Consider the following 20504-nt stretch of genomic DNA (forward strand, 5'->3'; position numbering starts at 1 on the left):
AGTTCACAGCAGCTCTGAGCCCTCCAGTAAAACCTGCTTATGAGCAGTTTAAGCAGGCAGTAACAGGAAGATGATCATCTGCCAGCCACTCAAATTTCAAACCCAAACATGAAAAGGAACAAGTGGTAAAAATCATTATTAATAAAACATGCAAATGTCTCTCAGATAAGTTTTGTTAAACTGGAGACAAGATTTTGGGGGTGATATACAGCCTCATCTACTGGCCTCAAACCACTAAAAGGTGAGCTTGAGCTCAGAAGAATGGGAAGAAATGCAACTGAAACTATTACATACTCATCTTACCACTCACTGCCTCATTTGGGTGGAATGAGAATGAAAATAACCATGCAATAGCTAAAAAAGGAGGGGGGATCTTTCTCCCTCTGCTACAACTGTGCAGGGTACCCTTGGTAATAAAGGAAAGCCGCTTTGGATTTGTACAGCACCTTAAAGACTCAAAGTCTTCATCCCCCATATATGCTCCTTTTTCTCCTGTTTCCCAGCTCAGAAAATAGCATTTTCAGCCACCCAGTTACTCATGCCAGAAAGCAGGTGTTAGTCTGCAAGGCTTCATCTCTCTTCTCTCCCTTATCTAATCACTAAATCCTCTCAACTCTTCCTGCATTTCTACCACCATCATCCCAGCCCAGGCCACCATCACTCCTTACCTCATGAATCTACTTCAGTAGCCTCCTAATGGAGCTCACCACTCCAACACTTGCTAGTTCTCGATTCCACTTTCCTCATATAGCCACTGTAATCTTTTTTAAAAAACAAACAAACAAACAAACAGACTTAAGCAAATCACTCCCCTATTTGAAGCGCTTTAGTAGTCTTTTCTTGCTCTTGATATAAAGATCAGGTTCTTACTCATGACCTTCAAAGCCTTGCATGAACTCATTCCTTCCCACTCATCCCCCTTCATCCCATCACTCTCTCCCTTATTACATTTCAACAACAATGGCCTTCATTTCACTCCTGGATTATACCAAGTGACTGTCCACCCCAGGACCTTTGTACATGCCATTATTCTCATTCATCTTTGAAATGAGGGTTTCTTCTTTGCACTCCCCACCCTTAATAATGCTTTAGATCTCATCCATTAAACAGTGAATGACATAAGAGCAAAGACTGTCTCTTCTGTTTATCATGGTATCCTGAGTGGTTAGTAGGTTCTCAGTAACTGTATGTTTTCGGAATGAATAAATATAGTCACCAAGGAAGCTTCCTCAGACATCAGCCTTCTTTATTTTTTATCTGAATTATAGCCATTTTCTTTGCAAATACATATACATTTCATAGACAAATCCTGACTGGATTTTAGAGGCTATGTGGGACCTCTTTAAATTCCCAAAGACTGTTCTCAAAGAGAAATTCTCTTCAGGACACAAAACATCAGGGTGTATATTGTCCCCATGAAGACCTCCCTCCCAAAGGGCTGAGTGTTAACTTGGTTTAATCCCTAGAGTGGCAGCCAAGTGCTGAAGCCCACATTCTCCACTAGGTGCTGGGGGCATCTCAACAGGTGCTGGGGGCCTCTGCCTTTGTCCTCACTCAGAGGAAAAGAGGTTATGAGGATGACTGTGGAGGAATAGAGTGGTTGAAGGTGTTCAGCATCCATCTTCAAAGCTTAAGAAAGCTCTTGTCATCAATGATGTGCACAGAGGCTTTCATTCAGAGGTTTGACACTCACCCACCCCAGAGAAATGTGGAGAGAAAAGGATCTTGGCTCCTTACTTTGACCTCTGAAAACCCTGACACTTTGTGGATTCCAATGAGCCCCATGCAGCGACGACAGATGGTAGGCACAGCTGAGCAGCTCTTTCATTAAGTGCCAACCCAATCACAGGGGGCGGCTGCTGTGAGAGCCAACCAATCCCAAGAGGATGAGTATCCATAGGGGAGGGAAGAGAGCTGGTCTTCCAGAGTAAAAGGACATGGAACATTGGGATGGTAGAATCATCTTGTTGAACAGTGGACTTGGAGTCCTATTTATCTTATGGACCAGGAGAATTAAGGAGGATGACAGTCTTTGTTCTCCTTTGGCCCTGTAGACACTCTGTGGCAACAGGTTTTTCTGGGGAAAGTGCTATCATATGATCAGAATCAGAGGCCAGTTTAAAAAGACTATTCCATGAGAAAATAAATGAACTGAAGGAAAAGATTAAGGAAAACAAGGCAAGGCTAGGTGCCATGGCTCACACCTGTAATCTCAGCACTTTGGGAGGTTGAGGCAGGTGGATCACTTGAGGTCAGGAGTTCGAGGTCAGCCTGACCAACATGGTGAAACCCCGTCTCTACTAAAAATACAAAATTAGCTGGGCATGGTGGTGCACGCCTGTAATCCCAGCTACTTGGGAGGCTGAGGCAAGAGAATGGCTTGAACTTGGGAAGCGGAGGTTGCAGTGAGCCAAGATCACACCATTGCACTCCAGCTCAGGTAACAACAGTGAAACTCCGTCTCAAAAACAAAAAAGAAAAAGAAAAGAAGGCAAGGAGGTGAGATGGCTAGTAAATGCATGCAACAAGTTTTTGAAATTGAAGGTGGAAAATTCCCTGTGAATGCCCAGTTCCTCTCTGCAGCCCTGCTAGGAAATGGTTTCTGGCTGAGATGTTAGAGAAAGCAGGAAAATCTCTAATGACCAAGCCAGTGGTCATTTTTTATGCAATTGCCCCTGGCCCAGACACCAATTGAGATAGATTCCAACATCCTGGGGGTCCAGCTCAACCCTTTAGAGACCCAGATGATCTTCTGTGGTTCCAGAAGGCTATTAACCCCAAGGCATACTCAGGGATATGACTCAACTTGAGACCCTTCCCCCTCCAGGACCACCCCAAATCATAAAGACATTAATAACAGTAATTAGCATCTACAAGTGTTTATTGTGTGCATAATGCTGAGTGCTTTCTCATTTAATTTTCATAGCAACCCTATGAGGTTAGTAATATTTTTATACCTATTTTATATTTTGGGAAACTGAGTCTTAGCAAAGTCATTTATTTGAAGTACAAAAGAAATAGAACTAGAACTCACAGACAGATGACATAAAGTATGGCTTTAACCATCTCATTCTACTAAGCTGTACCACTTTGTTGTAGGACATCCATGGCTTCCAATCAGTTTCCAGTCTGATGTGGACTTAGAAGTAAGATGACTGTACCACACCTGTTCAGAGGAGAAACTTGCCATTTCAATGCCTAGTTCCCAGGCTTACTGTGGTTGTTCTGGCTGCCTGCTGCAGCCTCCCAACAAATATTCTCCTTCCCATCAGTTCAGTTTGACAAACATTGACAAAAGTCTGTGATCTGCTAGACCGGGTATTAGACGCTGGTGGATTAAATGAAAAAAAAAAAAAAGAGAGAGAGAGACACCACGTTTGGCCTCAAAGGTACAATCTAGCAGAGGTATACAGATGTACAAATAGACACTTTTATTGTAAAAAGAGGAGGTAGGGCAGAATACTATGGGAATGTGAAGAGGGCACTGAGCCAGCCTGGGGATTCAGGGGAGGCGTTCTGAAGGAGGTGATCCCTGAAATGAGACTTCAAGCATGAGTGAGCTTTAGTCAAAAAAAAAAAGGAAACTGGGAAGGGCATTCGAGTCAAAAAGAACAGCCCAGGCAAAGGCAAAGACATGGAAACATGATGGAAAAGGCTGCTGTGGGCATGGGATTACAAGACACGCAGCGTGAGGCAGGAGGCCCAGTAGATGTGGCTAGACAGTAGGGAAAACTTCACTCATGGCAAGCTTTAGATGCCAGGCAGAGAAGACGAGGTTTTATTCTAAGGGCAATGAGAAGCCAATGATAGTGTTGTAAACCAAAGAATGACATGGTATGATTTGTCTTTCAGAAATACCAATTTCACCTAAGGGTTTAGGACAGCAGTAAAGGGGCAAGACAGGAGCAGGAAGGTCAGACAGAACTCTACTGCAAACTGAACAGATACAGACAAGCACGGTGGGCCTGGGGAGATTCTGCTCATGAAGACCGTCTGTCCTCATGTCACATTCCCCTCTCTCAGCCAAACTGATGCCCTGGCTCAGCCCCCAGCCTCTCACCTCTTTCCCAGATCATCTTCCTAACGCCCCTGAGGCCATCTACAAGGTGTCTGTGTCCTCAGCAGTGGCTCCTGACATCTTTTAATATCACTGGCAAATTTAATTAAAGTCACTGTTCCTCTGCTCTTCCAGATCATTAATAAAACAGTGCCACCAGGACAGACTGAGCAAATTATCCCTCCTGCTATGCCCTCCACTTTCTCCAATGGGAACACTGCTCCGGGCATGTCACCAGCCTGGGTAGAGTTGTACCTCTCTGCTTCTAAATCTGGGCCCCTGCACAGGCGTCATAGCCAATTTACATTAAAGTTTTAGGTCCAGCCAGGCTGCACTGGCTCTGATGTGTCAACTGAGTCCAAGCACACTGCCTATTCTCCTGCACTTCCTCTGCCTCCAGTGGGCGGAAGTCAGTGCAGTCCTGTCCTCAGCAATACTCCTCGAGAGCCACAGGAACGAAGTTTCTGACTCTCTCAAGAGTAGGAAAGATGTGACCTCCACTGCTTAGGTAGCTTGATTGCCACAACTGGAACTTGTATCCAAGGAGGAAAATATAATGATATTAAATGTTTTTCTTGCATTATTAATGTTTTGAATCTTCACAATGAAAGAGGTGATATTATCACTACACCTGTTTTAGAGATGGCAAATTGCAACTCATAGAGGTTAGGGAATTTGCCCAAGACCCCAGTTAGTAAACAGAAAGGTAAGCATTTGAGTTCTGGCAGTCTACCTCCAGGACACATGGTGTTACCACTGTGCTTGGCACATACCCTAGGTTTGAGGGCCCCTTTGAGCAAAGGCTCAAGGAGGGCAGGCTGAGTCTTTCTAGATGTAGAGGCCCCCAACAAGGTTGGAAGCTCTACATACAGGCAGAGTGGATCCATGGTAAAGCCCTGGATTTGAAAATGGACAAGAACTTCCTTTCCAGCCTTGCTCAATGAGGTGTGAGACCTTGGGAAGTCAGTGACTGTCCGGGCAGCAGCTTCCTCATCCATAAAATGCAGGTTTGGTTAGATGATCGCTATAGTTCCTTCTGGGTTAGATGATCACTATAGCTCCTTCCAGTCAAACATGCTTTGATGATAGGAAAGGAAAGAAGTGAAGGGACACATTTATTTTAGGTGGGCCCAGAGCCACGTGAAAACCAGGTGTAGAAATTAGACTCCCAGAGAGACCTCAGAGGATAAGAGAATAAGCTAGGAGGGGGTGGTAGGAAGCGGGCACCAGGGAAAAGTCAAGGAGAGCCTACATTCTGGATTTACCAAAAGCTCCTTGGACCAAATCCATTTTTTTTCCCATTAAGGCCAAACGCTGTGCTAACAATTGCAGGTACAGCCATGAACCACCTCTCCAACCTCTGAGAGTTTATTTTCTGATGAGGGGTGGAGATAAACAAGCAATTATTCTAATAATTGATTACGACTATGTCTTGAAAAGTAATATGATTTTCTTCTGCTGCTCTAAGCGCTCAGGTTGGTGGCTCTACAGCTGCCTCAACCTGTGTGGGCAGTGGCTGCAGTGCAGCAGGGCTTTTAATGTAGAGAATGTTGCAGTCATATGTGAGATAATATTATACTGTTCTTGCTTCTCTGATCTCATGCAATTGTCATATTTTGCCTTCTCTGAAGTCTCTCAGACCTTTAATGACTTCCGAACCATCTGACAGTTTCATGTAACCCTGCTGACATTCTCCCAAGTACTACTACACAAGAAGAGAAAAGAAAGCTTCCTAGACAGACCAGGGCATCAGCAGGCCTCCACCTCCTCATGCTTTATATGGACAAAGGACTTTTAAAAAGTGATGACAGCAATGATCATATATATTTATCAGGCGGCTACTCTATAGCCACACTGCTGTAGGCACTTTTATATCTGTTATTTAATACCTCACAACCCCACCATGAGACATGTCTTGGTATCTGTTTTAGAAAAGAGGAGACAGGGGCCTCAAAGATTCATAATTTACCCAAGGTCCATTAGCTGACCAGGTAGCAAAGAGGGGCTATGAAACTTGGTATGTCAAATGCTAAAGTCTGCTTTTAAGCTCCAGGGGATGAAAGGGATGGTGGAAGAGTAGGCTAGGAATCAAGATCCCTTAGGTCAAGAACTTCAGGCTCCAGAAAGTTCTGTGTCTTCTGGGAAGCCTTCCCTGAAAATGTGTCTTCCTCTAATTATAAAGTGAGTCATTTATTCTCTTGGGTTCTTCTAACACTTTGGTCACCCATGAAGCACTTATCACACTGTACTGGGCATATCTGTTTACCTATCCATCTTCCACACTCTTCTGGAAGCCCTATGAAAAATTTCAACTCAATATAGGGAAGCTTTTTTTTTGAGGAGTCTCACTGTGTCGGCCAGGCTGGAGTGTAGTGGCACAATCTCGGCTCACTGCAACCTCTGCCTCCCAGGATCAAGTGATTCTCCTGCCTCAGCCTCCCAAGTAGTTGGGATGACAGGTGTGCACCACCACACCCGGCTAATTTTTTGTATTTTTTAGTAGAGGCATGGTTTTACCACGTTGGCCAAGCTGGTCTCGAACTCCTGACCTCAAGTGATCCGCCCACCTCAGCCTCCCAAAGGGGAAGCTTTTTTGTTTGTAACAATGAATCGTCACACTCTGTGAAACTCTATTGATAGGAGGAAGAGGTTGAACTTGATCTCTGATACCCTCTCTGCCTCTAAAATTCTATGATTCAAAGATGACTGAAATGTGCTAGACTTGTGTAAACTAGAGGACTTTGCCCTCTGCAAATCCTTGACAGATCTGGGGAGTTACAAACACTGAAGAGTGGGCCAGAAAGCCATGAAGAGAGAGGGCTTAGCTCAGCTTAATTTAAGTTTTGTTTTTCCCATGGCTGGATCTACATCTGCATTTAAGTAATCCTCCAGTTGGAGACAGTGATGGAACCAGGATCACATTCTAGAGATGGCTGTACATCTGAATAATCATGGAGTTCTAAAAAATACAGACATCTGGATCCTACTCCAGACCTAAGTTTTGAAATCTCTGGGAGAGAAGCCTAAATATTTATGTTTTTGAAAAGTTCCTTAGTTGATTTTAAGACACAGACAAGGTTGAAAATCCTGGGAGAGAAGAGAAGGAACCTCACCTGACTATGACATTTGCATCCCAGAAATTCCAGGCACTAGAGACTTTCTTTGGACTGGGAGAAGGACTTATAGCAGATCATGTACTGACTCACAAATGGGTACCACAAGACATTTCTATGCTCTGGACAAACATCTCACCTTCTTGAAATCTCACTTCCTTTCATACCTTGCCAAGAATAGTCAGCATCAATTCTCTACCCACATAAGCAGATTTTCCCTTTGTCTTTCCCTAAACTTGCTGTCTACTTGGTTTATACTTGACTGATGAAATATAAAAGATCCATAATTCCCTTGTCTTTGTAGGAAAATGATGCTATTCATCCATTTTCAGCAAGTTGTATTTCTAATTATTTTTCCTTTCAGTGATAATAGCTTAGGTCTACTTCACACTTCCTCATGGCCTCTTTGTTCATTCACTCGCTTACTCATTTATTCATTCATGCAGGCATGCATGCATTTGTATGAAACCCAGCTTATGTGTCACAGGCTGACTTTCACTGAATTATGCTGAGAAGGTTAATTTGTTCTAAACTCATTTTTTTCCACACACTCAAAAAAGTTAGAATATAAGTTCCAAGAGGGTAGAAATTTTTATCTGATATTTCTGTATCCCCAGTGCCTAAATCAGTGCCTGGCATATCGTAGATGCTCAGTATATATTTATTGAATGAATGAGTACATCGAATGAATGTGCAAAAATAGAAGGGATAATATCCAGTGATTTCGCCCATCTTTGGCAGTGTTCAAATTGGAGGCTGGAGAACCATCTGTCAGGGATGCTGTGAGCATGGTTTTCTGAATTTGAGTAATATGAATAAAATATAATCCCTCTAGAGAAGCACACACTTCACTGGAGAACAGTGACAGAAAACCAAATAATTACAACGAAACAAGTACCAGATTTAGAAGCATGTGCAACGTGCCAAGAGATCACAAGAAAGGAAGGTATAGCACTGCTTGGGATCACTGGGGCCGGCTGCATGAACCAGCTAACATTAGATCTAGGATTTAATGAATGAACAGGAGTTAACTGGGTGGAAGCCAATACATCTCAAACAAAGGCCATAGGAAGCCCATGCTAAAGGGCATGGAAGCCTGAACAAGCAGTGTCTGTTTCCAGAAGGATGAGCAGTATGGCTGAAAGACTTGAGAGAAGCTGTGGAGATAAGTGAGGAATCGCTGGTAAGAGGCCTTGTGTGCCTGGCCAAGGAATGTGGGCATTCTCTTGGAGGCATAAGGAAACACTGAAGGTTTTTAGTCATAGGAGGGACAAGATCAATGTTTTTCTTTTGGATAGGCAGCCTAGAGTGATGACAGTGTGGGAACAGGATAGGTGAATGAAAGCAGAGCAAGACTGGAGGCATGAAGACCAGTCCAGACTCTCCCAGGACTGGGGTGAGAGGCAATGGAGACCTGAACCAAGGCAGTGGGAGAAGGGCTGCTGGGGAAGGCTTGGATTTCAGAGGCACTGAAAGGAGAATCCATGTAAGTTGGAGACCAATGGAAACAGAAGATGATGGTGAAGAGGAATGAAGAGGCCTAACAAGGACCACACCACATCAGGCCCCTTCCTCCACTGACCCTGCAAAGTTCACCCTGATCCTGAGATCTCCAGGCCCCAAGGAATGGAAGCTGAAGGAATCAACACGAAACCATCCAACTTAGATATCTTCTTAGCTTTAGGACTTCCTGTAACTGTGGGACGAATGGAACCCAACCAAGGCCTTAGAGTGTTCCTCAGTCTAGTCAAGGGAATAACCATTTGTGGATTCAGTAGATCAGACTGTGATAAGTTCTGGAGATGCACTGATGAAGCAGGTCTGGTCACCCCTCTGGAGTGACACACAGAAAGGTATATGAGATCAGTATCTAAATGTGAGCAAAGGGTTTGGGGATTTATGAACACTGCCTAAAGATTGTGGAGTTAGACATCTCAGATCTGTTTCAAATGACCGCACAGTTTCACACAGGAAAAAATGAACCCATGGAACATATTGCTCCTAAGAAATAGTGCTAGCTAGAAAGATAAGAATTACTTGTAAAAGATCCAAAATATTGAGATTAACTTCAAGTTAATCTAGAGTAGCTACAAGAAAGCCTGATGCTGTTCATTGATTCATGAACAAAAGTATTTGTCGAGCACTGTGATGTGCCCATCACAGTTGTAGGTTCTTTGAAGATCATTTCTGCCTGGATGCATTCTCAAATTTATTGAGTGCCAAATACATGTCACGTTCCATTCTAGTTGCTGGAGATTTAATATTTAATACTACATCTCTCACCTGGACTACTGCAACAGCTGCCAACCTTGTTCCACCCCTTATAATCTACGTTCCACAAAATAGCTAGAAAGTCTCTCTTTTTTGGGCTGGAGTGCAGTGGCCGGATCTCAGCTCACTGCAAGCTCCGCCTCCCGGGTTTACCCATTCTCCTACCTCAGCCTCCCGAGTGGCTGGGACTACAGGCGCCCGCCACCTCGCCCGGCTAGTTTTTTGTATTTTTTTAGTAGAGACGGGGTTTCACCCTGTTAGCCAGGATGGTCTCGATCTCCTGACCTCGTGATCCACCCGTCTCGGCCTCCCAAAGTGCTGGGATTACAGGCTTGAGCCACCGCGCCCAGCCAGAAAGTCTCTTTAAAATGTAAATCAGATAGATCATGCCATTCTTTGTACCCTCTCTCTTTCTGTGGCACCCCACCTCCTACTGACTTCTCGTCTAGCTTCTAACTCGCTGACCTTTCAAATCTCCTACCATTTTGTTTTGCTCCATCCATACTCCACTCCAATCTAGATGAAATACTTGGAAGTTTCTAGAACAGGCAAGCATGTGTCTTAGGACTTTTGCATCTACTGTTCTCTCTACTTGGAACAACCTTACCCTAAATATCCACAGAGGTCACTTTTAAGTTTCATTCAGGCCGTAGATATCCCTCTCTGAGAGACTTTCCCCCACCTGTCTTATCTAAGGGCAATCTTTCCCTCTAGTACTCTCTTGTAACATCACTTTTCATTTTCTTTATACCCCATATGCACTTGATGAAATCATCCTTGTTTTTGTTTGCTTGTTTACTAGTTTATCATCGAATATATACTCCATAGTAGCAGGAATCTCGTCCCTTTTGTTCACCACAGTATTCCCAGTGCCTTGGCTAGTGCTGGCAGAGGGAGTACTCAGTAAGTATTTGTTGAATGGATGCAAAATGACTCTACAGGAGTTTTCATTAAGTGATTCTGGAAAGATGCATCTAGGAAGAGACTTCAAACTTCCTGGCAAGCCTTATGGTTAAAGCCAATGACCTCAGAGTGCAGATAGTTTTGTTCATTCTCAAGAACCAATGGGACCACATAATGTTTGGACAAAAGTCACGAGTCTAATTCTAAACACAACCTCCTCTCCCAATCCTAGTCCTCTCATTGGCACCTCACTTTTCCTTCAGAGTATGGCATAATGATAATCGGCATTTATACTGCATCATTCATTCAATAAATATTAAGCAATGCTATTTGCTAGGGGTTTACAAAGATCTTCTCACTCACAGGATCTTATTTAATCCTTCTTGTGAGGATGATCACACAGAAGAAGAAATTGGGGCTCAGTTTATTGCTGAGTGTTTCTATGCCAATAAATAATGGAGCCAGAACCAAACTTTGGTGCTCTGAACGCCAGATGTCTCCTTTCAGCAGGCTGAAGGAGTGTGTCATGTCGGGAAGGGCCAAGAGAAAGCATCCCCTGCAACTGAAAGGAAGTCAGGGCTGGAGTTAGAGGAGCAGGAAACCCAGGGCAGCCTCAGGTAGACATTGTTCCTGCCCTTCCCTGTTGCCAAGAGAGAACCACTTGGGCTCTATCTTTTGAGGTTACCCATGGGGGAGGCTGACATCTTCTGCCCTGTTGCAAAGCCATCAAGGGATGCTGGTGATCAGCCTCCTTTATGTACATAGTTCTCATACTATTCTCCAGAAGCCAGATGTATTTTAATGCCATTTAATTTATTTTAATTTTTTAAATGTTGAAATATGGAATTAAATCATATCATTGCCTGATTGAAGAACAAATAAAACCTGGCAAGCAGTCAAAGTCATCTCTCTGAGACAAGTCTGGGTAGTTCTCTTGTATAATCAACCCTAGGGATGCTCTGGGCCCTCCTATTACAAGGGGGTGCTAGGAGCAGATTCCTCAGACTCCCAGCAGATCTAGCTACTGTCTTCACAGATGTGCTCTCCCCTAATGATTTCCCCTTGAGGTTGATTCCTCTATTAGTTTCTTTTCAGGGGCGAAAAGGCACTGGCTCAAGAGGATTCTTCCTGTCTCACTGGGGAGGGAGTACAATGGTATGTTTGTGGTAGGTGGAGCATCTGGAAAGCTGCTGAGCAGAGTGGTTTTACTAGACTCTCAGCAGAATCTACATGGCTCTAAACACATCTTTTCTGGGGGCTCTATGAAAGGCAGAAGTGCAGGAGTTGAGATAGGATGTCTGGAACATTTGGGAGCCTAGAGCACTACTAGTCATTCTGAGAATGCCCTAGAATACTGCAGTGGGAGCTGACTGATGACTGCACATTGAGGAGTGCCAACCTGGGGCCCTTGGGGCACTCTAACCAATTTAGGGCAGCTTACAGGCTGGACAGCTGAGTTGACTGGCCAAGTTGATCTCTAGAGACTCAATGTGGTAACAGATACACTAGAGGCTTCAAGTTACAGTTGGAAGTTTCTGAAATGAAAGATACTGTCAGCACTGAAAGTATTCTCAGCAGTAGACAATCTGTATGCTATGAAACAAGACTCACAGAATACAGAATGGTCAGGTCAGGGAGGAACATAAAAGTCAACACATCCAACACAAATTCTTTTGATGGATAAGGAATCCAAGGCCCAGAGAGCAGAGGTGAGTCTCACCTGTGGTTGTCAGAAGTGATAAGAATTAGAACATAACCTTTTATCACCAATTCGTTGCCTCCTCTGTTACACCATTTTCCTGTCCCTGGTTTGAATTTTGACTCTACCATTGTCTTATTTTTGGAAATAGTATAGATCCCCTTTCTTGACCTTGTTTCACCTGCTTCATGGGTGAGGGAGTATATTCACTCCAGTTTTTCATTGAACACCTACTGTCTTTCAGGCATCATGTGACATAGAGTGGGAGACAGAAAAAGCACTTGCTCTGGGAGGGATGGTAAGCCACATGCAAAAAAAAAAAAAATGCATTTCAGAAAGTGTAAAGGGCTAATGAAAAACAGATGTCACGTTATTAAAATTCACAGGAGGAAGGGATAGTTTCTCCATAAAGCCTTCCCATCAGGAAGAGGCATTTGAATTGAACACTGAAGAACAAGCAGAAGTCTTAGGGGAAGGTAAACTGTGAACAAATGCACAAAGGCAGAAAGGGCAAGGGAACTGTAAAAAGTGAGGCTAGATATGGAGTGGGACACCTGCCCATACAGGGCCTTGAATACAAGGAACTGCAAAAAATGGAATGCCCTTCAAAGTTTTTTACACAGAAAAATGGTAAGTTTACAAGGGCATTTTAGGAGGTGAATCTTGTAACTGATTAAAATGAATTGAAAGAGGGAAAGGTTGAAGTTGGGAAGATGGCAGAAAGCTGTTTTTTACAGTATAATAATAGTAACTACTTCGCACAGCCATAGTAAGGACTAAATGGGAAAATCAAGGTAAAGCACTTTGCAACAGAGTAGCTGACAGATGGTAAACACACACATATTATTATTATTTTTATACAAGAGGTGATAAAATCTGCACTTGAGTAGTGTTTGAGATGAAGAAGAGGGGCACAGGCTTATAAAATACATCAAGCAATACTTGGGGAACCAGGGAGATGAGTTCAAAGATAAACTTGGAGATTTCAAGTCAGGGTGACTAGAAGTTTGTTGGTGCCATCAAGAGAAAGTGGGAAGTCAGGAGGAGAAGCTGCTAAGGACAAAGATGATGTCAGGTTAGTAAAAATTCAGGAGGAGTTAACAGGACATCTTGTTGGAGATATTTCCAGCCATGTGGAAATCAAGACAAGAAATAAGACATCCGGCTTGGAGAGCTAGAGTCACAGACTCTGGGAACTATCCACACTGCAGTAACAGCACAAACCATTCAGGGAGACTGCCAAGGGATAATGGAGAAAGGAAACATTGGGAGAGAGGAGAGAATCTTGGAGTGGAAGTGGAAGAGGGGCCATGTAGAGGTAGTGAGACTTACAGAGCTCTGTGTGAAAGAAGTCAAAAGAGGAAAGACTTAAGGAGCTAATTGTCAATATTATCTGATGCAGGGAGGGAGAGAGACAGAGAAAGAAAGAGGGAGGACAGCAGGCAGCTATTTGTAATAAGTCATTACATTTTGGGGAATGAGAAGTCCTTGGTGGATGAGAGTTGGGGAGAAGGTGGAGAAAAGTGGGAAGTGAGTGGATGAATGATGAGAAAATAGGGACAAATGATCAAAATGTCAAGAGTTTGTTGAAGGCATGATGGGGAAAGAGTATAATGGGGAAAAGGAATTAGAGAAGTGATACTCTTTTTAAGACAGGGTTTGTGGAAGGAGAGGATTCTGTGTTGAAGGAGAAAGACACTTCAGATAAGAGGTGGAACTGGGGCAGTTTACCAAACTAGGGCAAGGGTGAGCTCCTGGGCACTGTAGGAAATGAAGCATTTTGTTTTTGTTTGTTTGTTTTTTACTCTAAGATTAGTGACAGGGAAGGATGAGGAACCCAGTGGATAAATCAGGGTGCAAAGGAAGAATGCTGACCAAGCTCACACTGTTTGGTTTCATTCTTTTGGACTTTGAGGTCCTCTCCTGTTGAGTGATTTGGAAATTATCACATGGAAGCCATGGCAGGAGCACAGCTTCTGGTCCCACTTCCAGATCTAGTCCCGACATGACCCAGCATTCCTGAACACAACTAGGAAAGCCCTATTTGTCATTCCAAATATCGAGGCAGTAAATGCTATTTGGTCTGTTCCAAATTATATATAGATGAAACAGAGCTGTTTTCTTCTTACTAGATGCGATTCTGTATGCCATATCCAAGTACCCTGGATTCTAGAATTAGCTTTTATTCACTCACCATATTATTTTTAAATACCCATGTACATACACATGTGAGTCTCCTATCTAGATGTCTTGCTCTATAGTCTCCATGGACCTAAATTCTTACCCTTCCAGACTCCTTCTTCAGGCCTGTCTCAGCCTTCACGGATCTCTCCATCTCAAATCTTTGAGAGTTTGCTTTGCTCTGCAGTTCAGTTGGCCAGGAAATATGTCTTACACTCTGTGGAGCCCTTTCTCTTTTCCCCTAAGGCATCTGCCCAGTGTTGAGTTTAGAGGGCCCATTCAAAACACTAATGAACAACCAAACATAAACCAATCTCATTAGAGAAAATTAGTGAAACGCTTTCCTAGAAGGGTATCTCTGGTTTGTGTGGAGTCCTAATTAGGGAAAAGAGGTCAGGCTGGCAGGACCAGGGGAAAGCAAAAAGAGAAAGCAGATAAGCTGTAAGTCTGCCTTTTTTCATGGTCCAGGACACATAGGCCTCCTGTGCAAATAACTCACAATCTTCCTGTACCCAGCTATCACCAGACCATCGGCTGATAGAAAAGTGCAAGTTAACTCACTGCAAGCTTGGCATTATCAGTACTGCACATAGCTCTCTCCAGCACAAGCCCCATCCTGTAAGTCCCCAGCAAGCCTTTGTCTCCTTGCAGTCAGCTCTTTCGTTTCTTGCTGACCTGCCTGTTGCTTCCTTCATACTATCTTCATACTTTCTCTAATAAATCTGACTTTTATTTTTTAACCTACATACTTTCTCTAATAAATCTGACTTTTATTTTTTAACCTACAACTGTCTTGGTAAATTCTTTTTACCTCCCATGCGACACTGCCCCAAGTAGTTGCTACCGGTGACAGTCTGTACATTGAAACAGAAAGAGGAAACCTCTGCCCTCACCTTCATAGGCTGCCAGGACCATACACCTGGGTTTCTATACAGTTCCCCTTTACCTCCCTCTCTCTCCTACGTTCCAGGTTCAGTACACTATCTCAAACGCAAGCCTGACCTTTCAAATCAGTAGTCAACATTTTCCTGACCCTGCATTGGAAACTCAGTGGAAATTCTTAGCATGGAGTACAAGCCCTTCAAGGTTTGACCCCTATGCCTTCTCCAGACTTAACTCCCCTGCATTTTAATCTCTGTCTTCAGTCATTTGGAAGAGCTCTTATCTATGTTAGGTCTTTACATACTAATCCCTTCACTCATAACACTTTCTCCCTCCACTTTCCTCTCCTCTTTTCTTCCTCTCCTCTTTTCTTTCACCAAAGCTAACTCCTACCCATCCTCCCTTTCTGGGCTTAGCTGTCCCTACAAGTCCTCATTAAGCCCCTAGGAAGAGGTGCTCCTCCTATATGCTTCCATTATCATGGGGTTTACCCTCTACCGGCAGAAATCACTTTATACAGTAATTGTCCATTCACTAACTGGTCATCCTTGCTGGAATGTGTGTTTATGAGGAAAGAGGCCATTCTATTTTATTTGCCTCTCTACTTAGCACATGCCTGGCAGAGTAGGTGGCTGTTGAATATTTATTGAATAAATGGCTAGCTGAGTGAATAAACGAATGCTTTTTCTTTTGGAGTCCAGTGTTTTTCTGAGCCTCATCACATATTTGAATCTCTTAGGCAAAGCAACCAAGCTTAAGTGAAGGGGGTTATTCCTTTTTTTTAATTTTTTTTTGAGATAGAGTCTCGCTCTGTCACTCAGGCTAGAGTGTAGTGGCATGATCTCGGCTCACCGCAACCTCCGCCTCCTGGGTTTAAGCAATTCTCCTGCTTCAGCCTCCCGAGTAACTGGGATTACAGGTGCCTGCCACCATGCCCAGGTAATTTTTGTATTTTTAGTAGAGACGGGGTTTCACCATGTTGGCCAGGCTGGTCTTGAACTCCTGAACTAGTGATCCACCTGCCTCGGCCTCCCAAAGTGCTGGGATTACAGGCGTGAGCCACCACGCCCGGCCTATTCCTTTCTTTTTATCTAATCTCAATAGTTTGAAAAGAAGTCCAGATGTGTGATACATTTCCCAAATCCTGATCATGGGCAATGACTAAAGCATGAAGGCTGGGGAACATGCCCACTATCAGTGCCCATAAACAATACCAACAACTGTGCCCAGAGAATGCAAAAGGAACCACCCTGCACAGGCACAGGACAGGGCTGGGGGAAGAGGACAACCTATCAGCTTTAGGGTCCCATCCCTTGGAGGAGCACAGGGCATGGGAATAGTTTTAACAGGGTCAGTTCAGTAACCATATTCTCCCTTCTCCCACCAGGAAGCTGTAGGTGGCAGTGTAAAGGAGAGCTCAGAAGAGCAGGAACAGAGAAGGAAAGAATGTAGTTGCTCCTCTAATTCCACTCACTCAACCAACATTTACTGGGTACCTATCCTATGCCAGGCACAGTGCTAGGCCTTGGGGACACAGTTTCCTCCCTTTGTGGAGTCTGTTGTCTAGAGGTGTGCCTGGCATTACTTAATCACATACATAAATTTAATGTGCATCTTTAATATACTTCAAAAATATAACTTCAGATTATGAGTGTTTATGAGGAAAGGGTCCATTCTATTTCATTTGCCTCTGGACTTAGCACATGCCTGACAGAGTAGGTGGCTGTTGAACACTTATTGAATAAATGGCTAACTGAATGAATAAACAAATACTTTTCTTTTGGAATCCAATGGACTCCACGGCCACATATGGCTTGACTGTGTCCCCATCCAAATCTCATCTTGAATTGTAGTTCCTATAATCCCTACGTATCTTGGGAGGAAGCCAGGGAGGTAACTGAATCATGGAGGCAGTTACCCCCATGCTGCTGTTCTTATGATAGTGAGTTCTCACAAGATCTGATGGCTTAACAAGGGGCTTTTCCCCCTTTCTTTGGCACTTCTCTTTGCTGCTGCCGTGTGAAGAAGGACGTGTTTTCTTCCCCTTCCACCATGATTGTAAATTTCCTGAGGCCTCCCCAGCCCTGTGGAACTGTGAGTCCATTAGACCTCTTTCCTTTGTAAAGTACTTGGGTATGTCTTTATTACCAGTGTGAGAACGGACTAATACAGATGTATAATAAGCAGGGATCTGGCCTAGTCAGGGAGGATATGAAAGGCTTCCTTGAGGAAGTAACTAGTGAGCTGAGAGCGAAGCTTGAGTAGGAGTACTTTAGGAGTATGTTGGGAGAAAAATAAAGGATTCCAAGTGGAGGAAACTGCATGAATGGCCTTCCCTTCTCCATCAAGTTAAAGAAAGAACCACTTCAACCAAGTTCAGTTCTATAGGCCTTATCTGCTTTTTCTCAACCCAGTATCTACATTTTATTTAAAGAAAAAGGAGGCTACAAAGTGGACTTGTATGAGGGGACTGCTGCTGGGCATTGTAGATTGCAATGAGGGGCTGGGTGATCAGTCAACATCTAGTTACCCTAAGCTCTGACCATCAGCCATCCTCCTTTGGAGACCTGCAATGCATGAAGGGGCAGGTTCCTCTCAAACTTGAATCCAGCCAGTGAGGCCAGCAAAAAGAAGCCCTGGCAGAAGGCCAAGAGCCCAAAAAGGGTGAACTGATCCCCCTATTTCAGGAAGAGCATGGCGCAGCAGCTATATTTGAAAATCGAGGTAAACAAGAGCTCAGCTCAAGTGGATGGGGCACGACAGCTGTGGAAGATTAATCACACGCCGCTGCAAGTCACCGGGTCGCCAGGGGCCGAGGAGGCTTCCCTTTTGGTGCCCCACCAGAAGGCCGGATGTGTTCCTATCACGTACCCGCATTCCACCCTCCTCAACTCTCTCCTCCCCCCACCCCCTTCGGGTGTTTCTTGACCACCCAGGAGCTTGGCGGCGCCTGCTGCAGTCTGCGTTTCTGATAAATTGAAACCAATTTCAATTCTTCTGCCCGGGAGACCTAACCGCCGAATGCGTTCAGAGGTTTGTTTATTAATCGCCAGGAAAGGAGAGAGAGAAGAGAGAGAAAGGGGAAAGGAGGAGAGAAGAGAAGAGAAGGGTGGGGGTGTGGGGCGAGGAGAGAGAGAGAAACAAGCTGCGATGAGCAGGTAAATTTATGGTACTGCATTAAAGGCATTTCTTCTATTTAACCCCACCCCGCCACCACCACCACTACCACACGGTTAAACATAAAACACAATGAATTAAGACGAAAAACTGCTTTTTCCCCCGGGGCAAATTGCTTTCATCATCTCTCCCAGTGGCTCGGGTCCTCTGGGCAGGTCAGCCAGGGCCTGCAGGAGCAGCAGCGCTAGCGTCTGAATGAGGGCTTTGGCTGTGTGTGTGTGTGTGTGTGTGTGTGTGTGAGAGAGACAGAGAGAGCGCGCGTGTGTGTGTGTGTGTGTGTGCGCGCGCGTGTGTTGGGGGATCAGGGGAGGGTTAGTTATATATTTCGATTCTTTCCACCGAGCCCCAGACCACGCAGACCACCAGGGGCTGAAGAGTGCAGGACTTGAGAAACCCTCCTTCTTCCCCGCCCCCTTGGCCCCAGCGGTCGGTGCGCTGGGGCTGCAGCTCCCGACCCGCGGCGGTGGAGTCCCGAGATTGGGGTGAGCGCGTGCGTGCGTATGTGCACGCGGGCGCGCGCGGAGTGGATAACCAGCTTCCCTGCTAGCCCCCAAACCCGACGGACACTCACAGCACCAGAAGCACAACACGCCCTGGCCCAGGCAGCACACGTATGCCCACATGCATCCAGCACACAACACAGCAGTCTCCCCAAACAGCACCCGCTACCAACCCAACATGCTCACGATCCGACTGTACTCATCTGCCCAGGCATCTATCTCTCTCTGCCCCTCCCCACCCGGCGGCACCCTCCCGTGGACACCCACTCTGCCAGATCTGCCTCCCCAACACCGCATACACAATGTACACTTTCCGGGGCACCCTCCCCCCACTTCTCTTGGCACTAAATCCACAGGAAGGTGGTTCATATGAATGATCTTGAGAAATAACTTAACCCCGTTATTCACAATCAGGGATCCTCTTAGGGGCATCCCAAACCCCCCAACCTCTACCTCCCATGGTTCGGCTGCCCGCTAAGGGGGAAGGGCAGGAGGCTCACCCCATTACTCACCGTTTCCTCTCGGCCTCCCGAGCGGAGTGGGCAAGTGAGGGGGGTGAGGAAGGTACGCGATGCCCCCGCCACCGGGCGCCTCACCGGCCGCAGCGGCTCATCGCCCCCGCGGGCTGCCCGCCGGCCGCAGCCGCGTCCGGGGCATGTCAGTCCGCCGCCGCCCGCCCGCCGGGGTTTGTGGGCTCGCAGCTGTCAAGGAGCTGCCGGGCAGCGCATCTGGAGCGCGGGGTCTAGGCGGGCGGGTGTCTGGGGCCAGGGCGAGGGGCCCCGGGAGGGGTCTTTCCGCGCGGATTTCAGAAAGAGGGAAACCCCTACCCAGAGCCGGGGCTGGAATCTACGCCCGGGAGAGGCCCGGAGTCCCGGCCGCGGGCGGCTGGGGATTCCTGCCGGGAGGGGCAGGAAGGGGAGCAGCCCGGCGCGCCCTGGCGGCTCCGAGGGACCCGGGCTCGGGCTTGCGGTCGCGTCGCCTGGGCTTTCCCGGGGCTGGGAGCGCGCCGGCTCTCCGCCTTGCACGCTGTCACCGCGGGAGACGTCTCGGCCTCGCCGCGCGCAGAGGGGACGCGCGGAGAGGCTGGTTTCTGGGCGAGCGGAGAGCTTTGCCCATTAAGCTGCCGCGAGAAGCCAAATCAAAAAGCCAATCTCCAAGCCTCCAAACGGAACGTCACCCTATCAGCTGGGAGAGAGCGCCGCACCGAATGACAAGCCGTGCATATTTATCCTCACGCGCCGAGGGGAGACTCTCAGAACGCTCCTCTACCGGCAACGAGGAAGTCGAGCCCGCATCCCGCAACCCGTATCCAGAGCCCCCGAGGGCCGAATTCAGATCGAACCCCTGCCCCGCGTCCAGCCACCCCAGTCGCTGGAGCCTGGTGCCCACGCCTCCCGGCCGGCAGCACATCAAAACGGCGGCGCGTCCTGACCTGGATTCCGCCGAGTTGGGAGCTCCAGGCAGCAGGCGGGCGCGCGGCACCGGCTTTCCCCTTGTCCTCAGGAGACGCTGCCTGCAATTCCGAAATTAAGTCTCCACCAAACACATCTGTGGTTTTTAAATATAGCAGGGAACTATTACCCAGGCAGGGTCCACCCAGGCCTAGGGGAGGAGTTGAGGGGGATGGAGGTTGGCAGTAGAGGGAAAAGAAAACTCCTTTTTCCCCCTCTTTTTTCTTCTCGTCTTGGTGCACAACCCAGCCTGTCATTTTCTCAACCCAA

The 20504-nt window shown here is 46.1% G+C and overlaps 1 protein-coding gene across 5 annotated transcripts in view; it reads right to left on the minus strand.

Annotated features, from left to right (window-relative positions):
- The window catches only part of SLC8A3 (solute carrier family 8 member A3), a 142883-nt gene extending 122586 nt beyond the window's left edge, over positions 1 to 20297 (minus strand). For 2 of the 5 annotated variants that reach the window (XM_033187580.1, XM_033187575.1), the window contains exon 1: positions 19296 to 19900. The gene's annotated coding sequence lies outside the window, so the exon portion shown is untranslated. Of the gene's footprint in view, positions 1 to 19295; positions 19980 to 20215 lie in introns of those variants that run through there. The other 3 variants (XM_033187576.1, XM_033187578.1, XM_033187579.1) reach the window with 3 other exon arrangements.
- Between the last annotated feature and the right edge of the window lie 207 nt (positions 20298 to 20504).

This window comes from Trachypithecus francoisi, unplaced genomic scaffold, assembly GCF_009764315.1.
Source record: "Trachypithecus francoisi isolate TF-2019V2 unplaced genomic scaffold, Tfra_2.0 Lachesis_group3, whole genome shotgun sequence".
Classification (NCBI taxonomy): Eukaryota; Metazoa; Chordata; class Mammalia; order Primates; family Cercopithecidae; genus Trachypithecus; species Trachypithecus francoisi.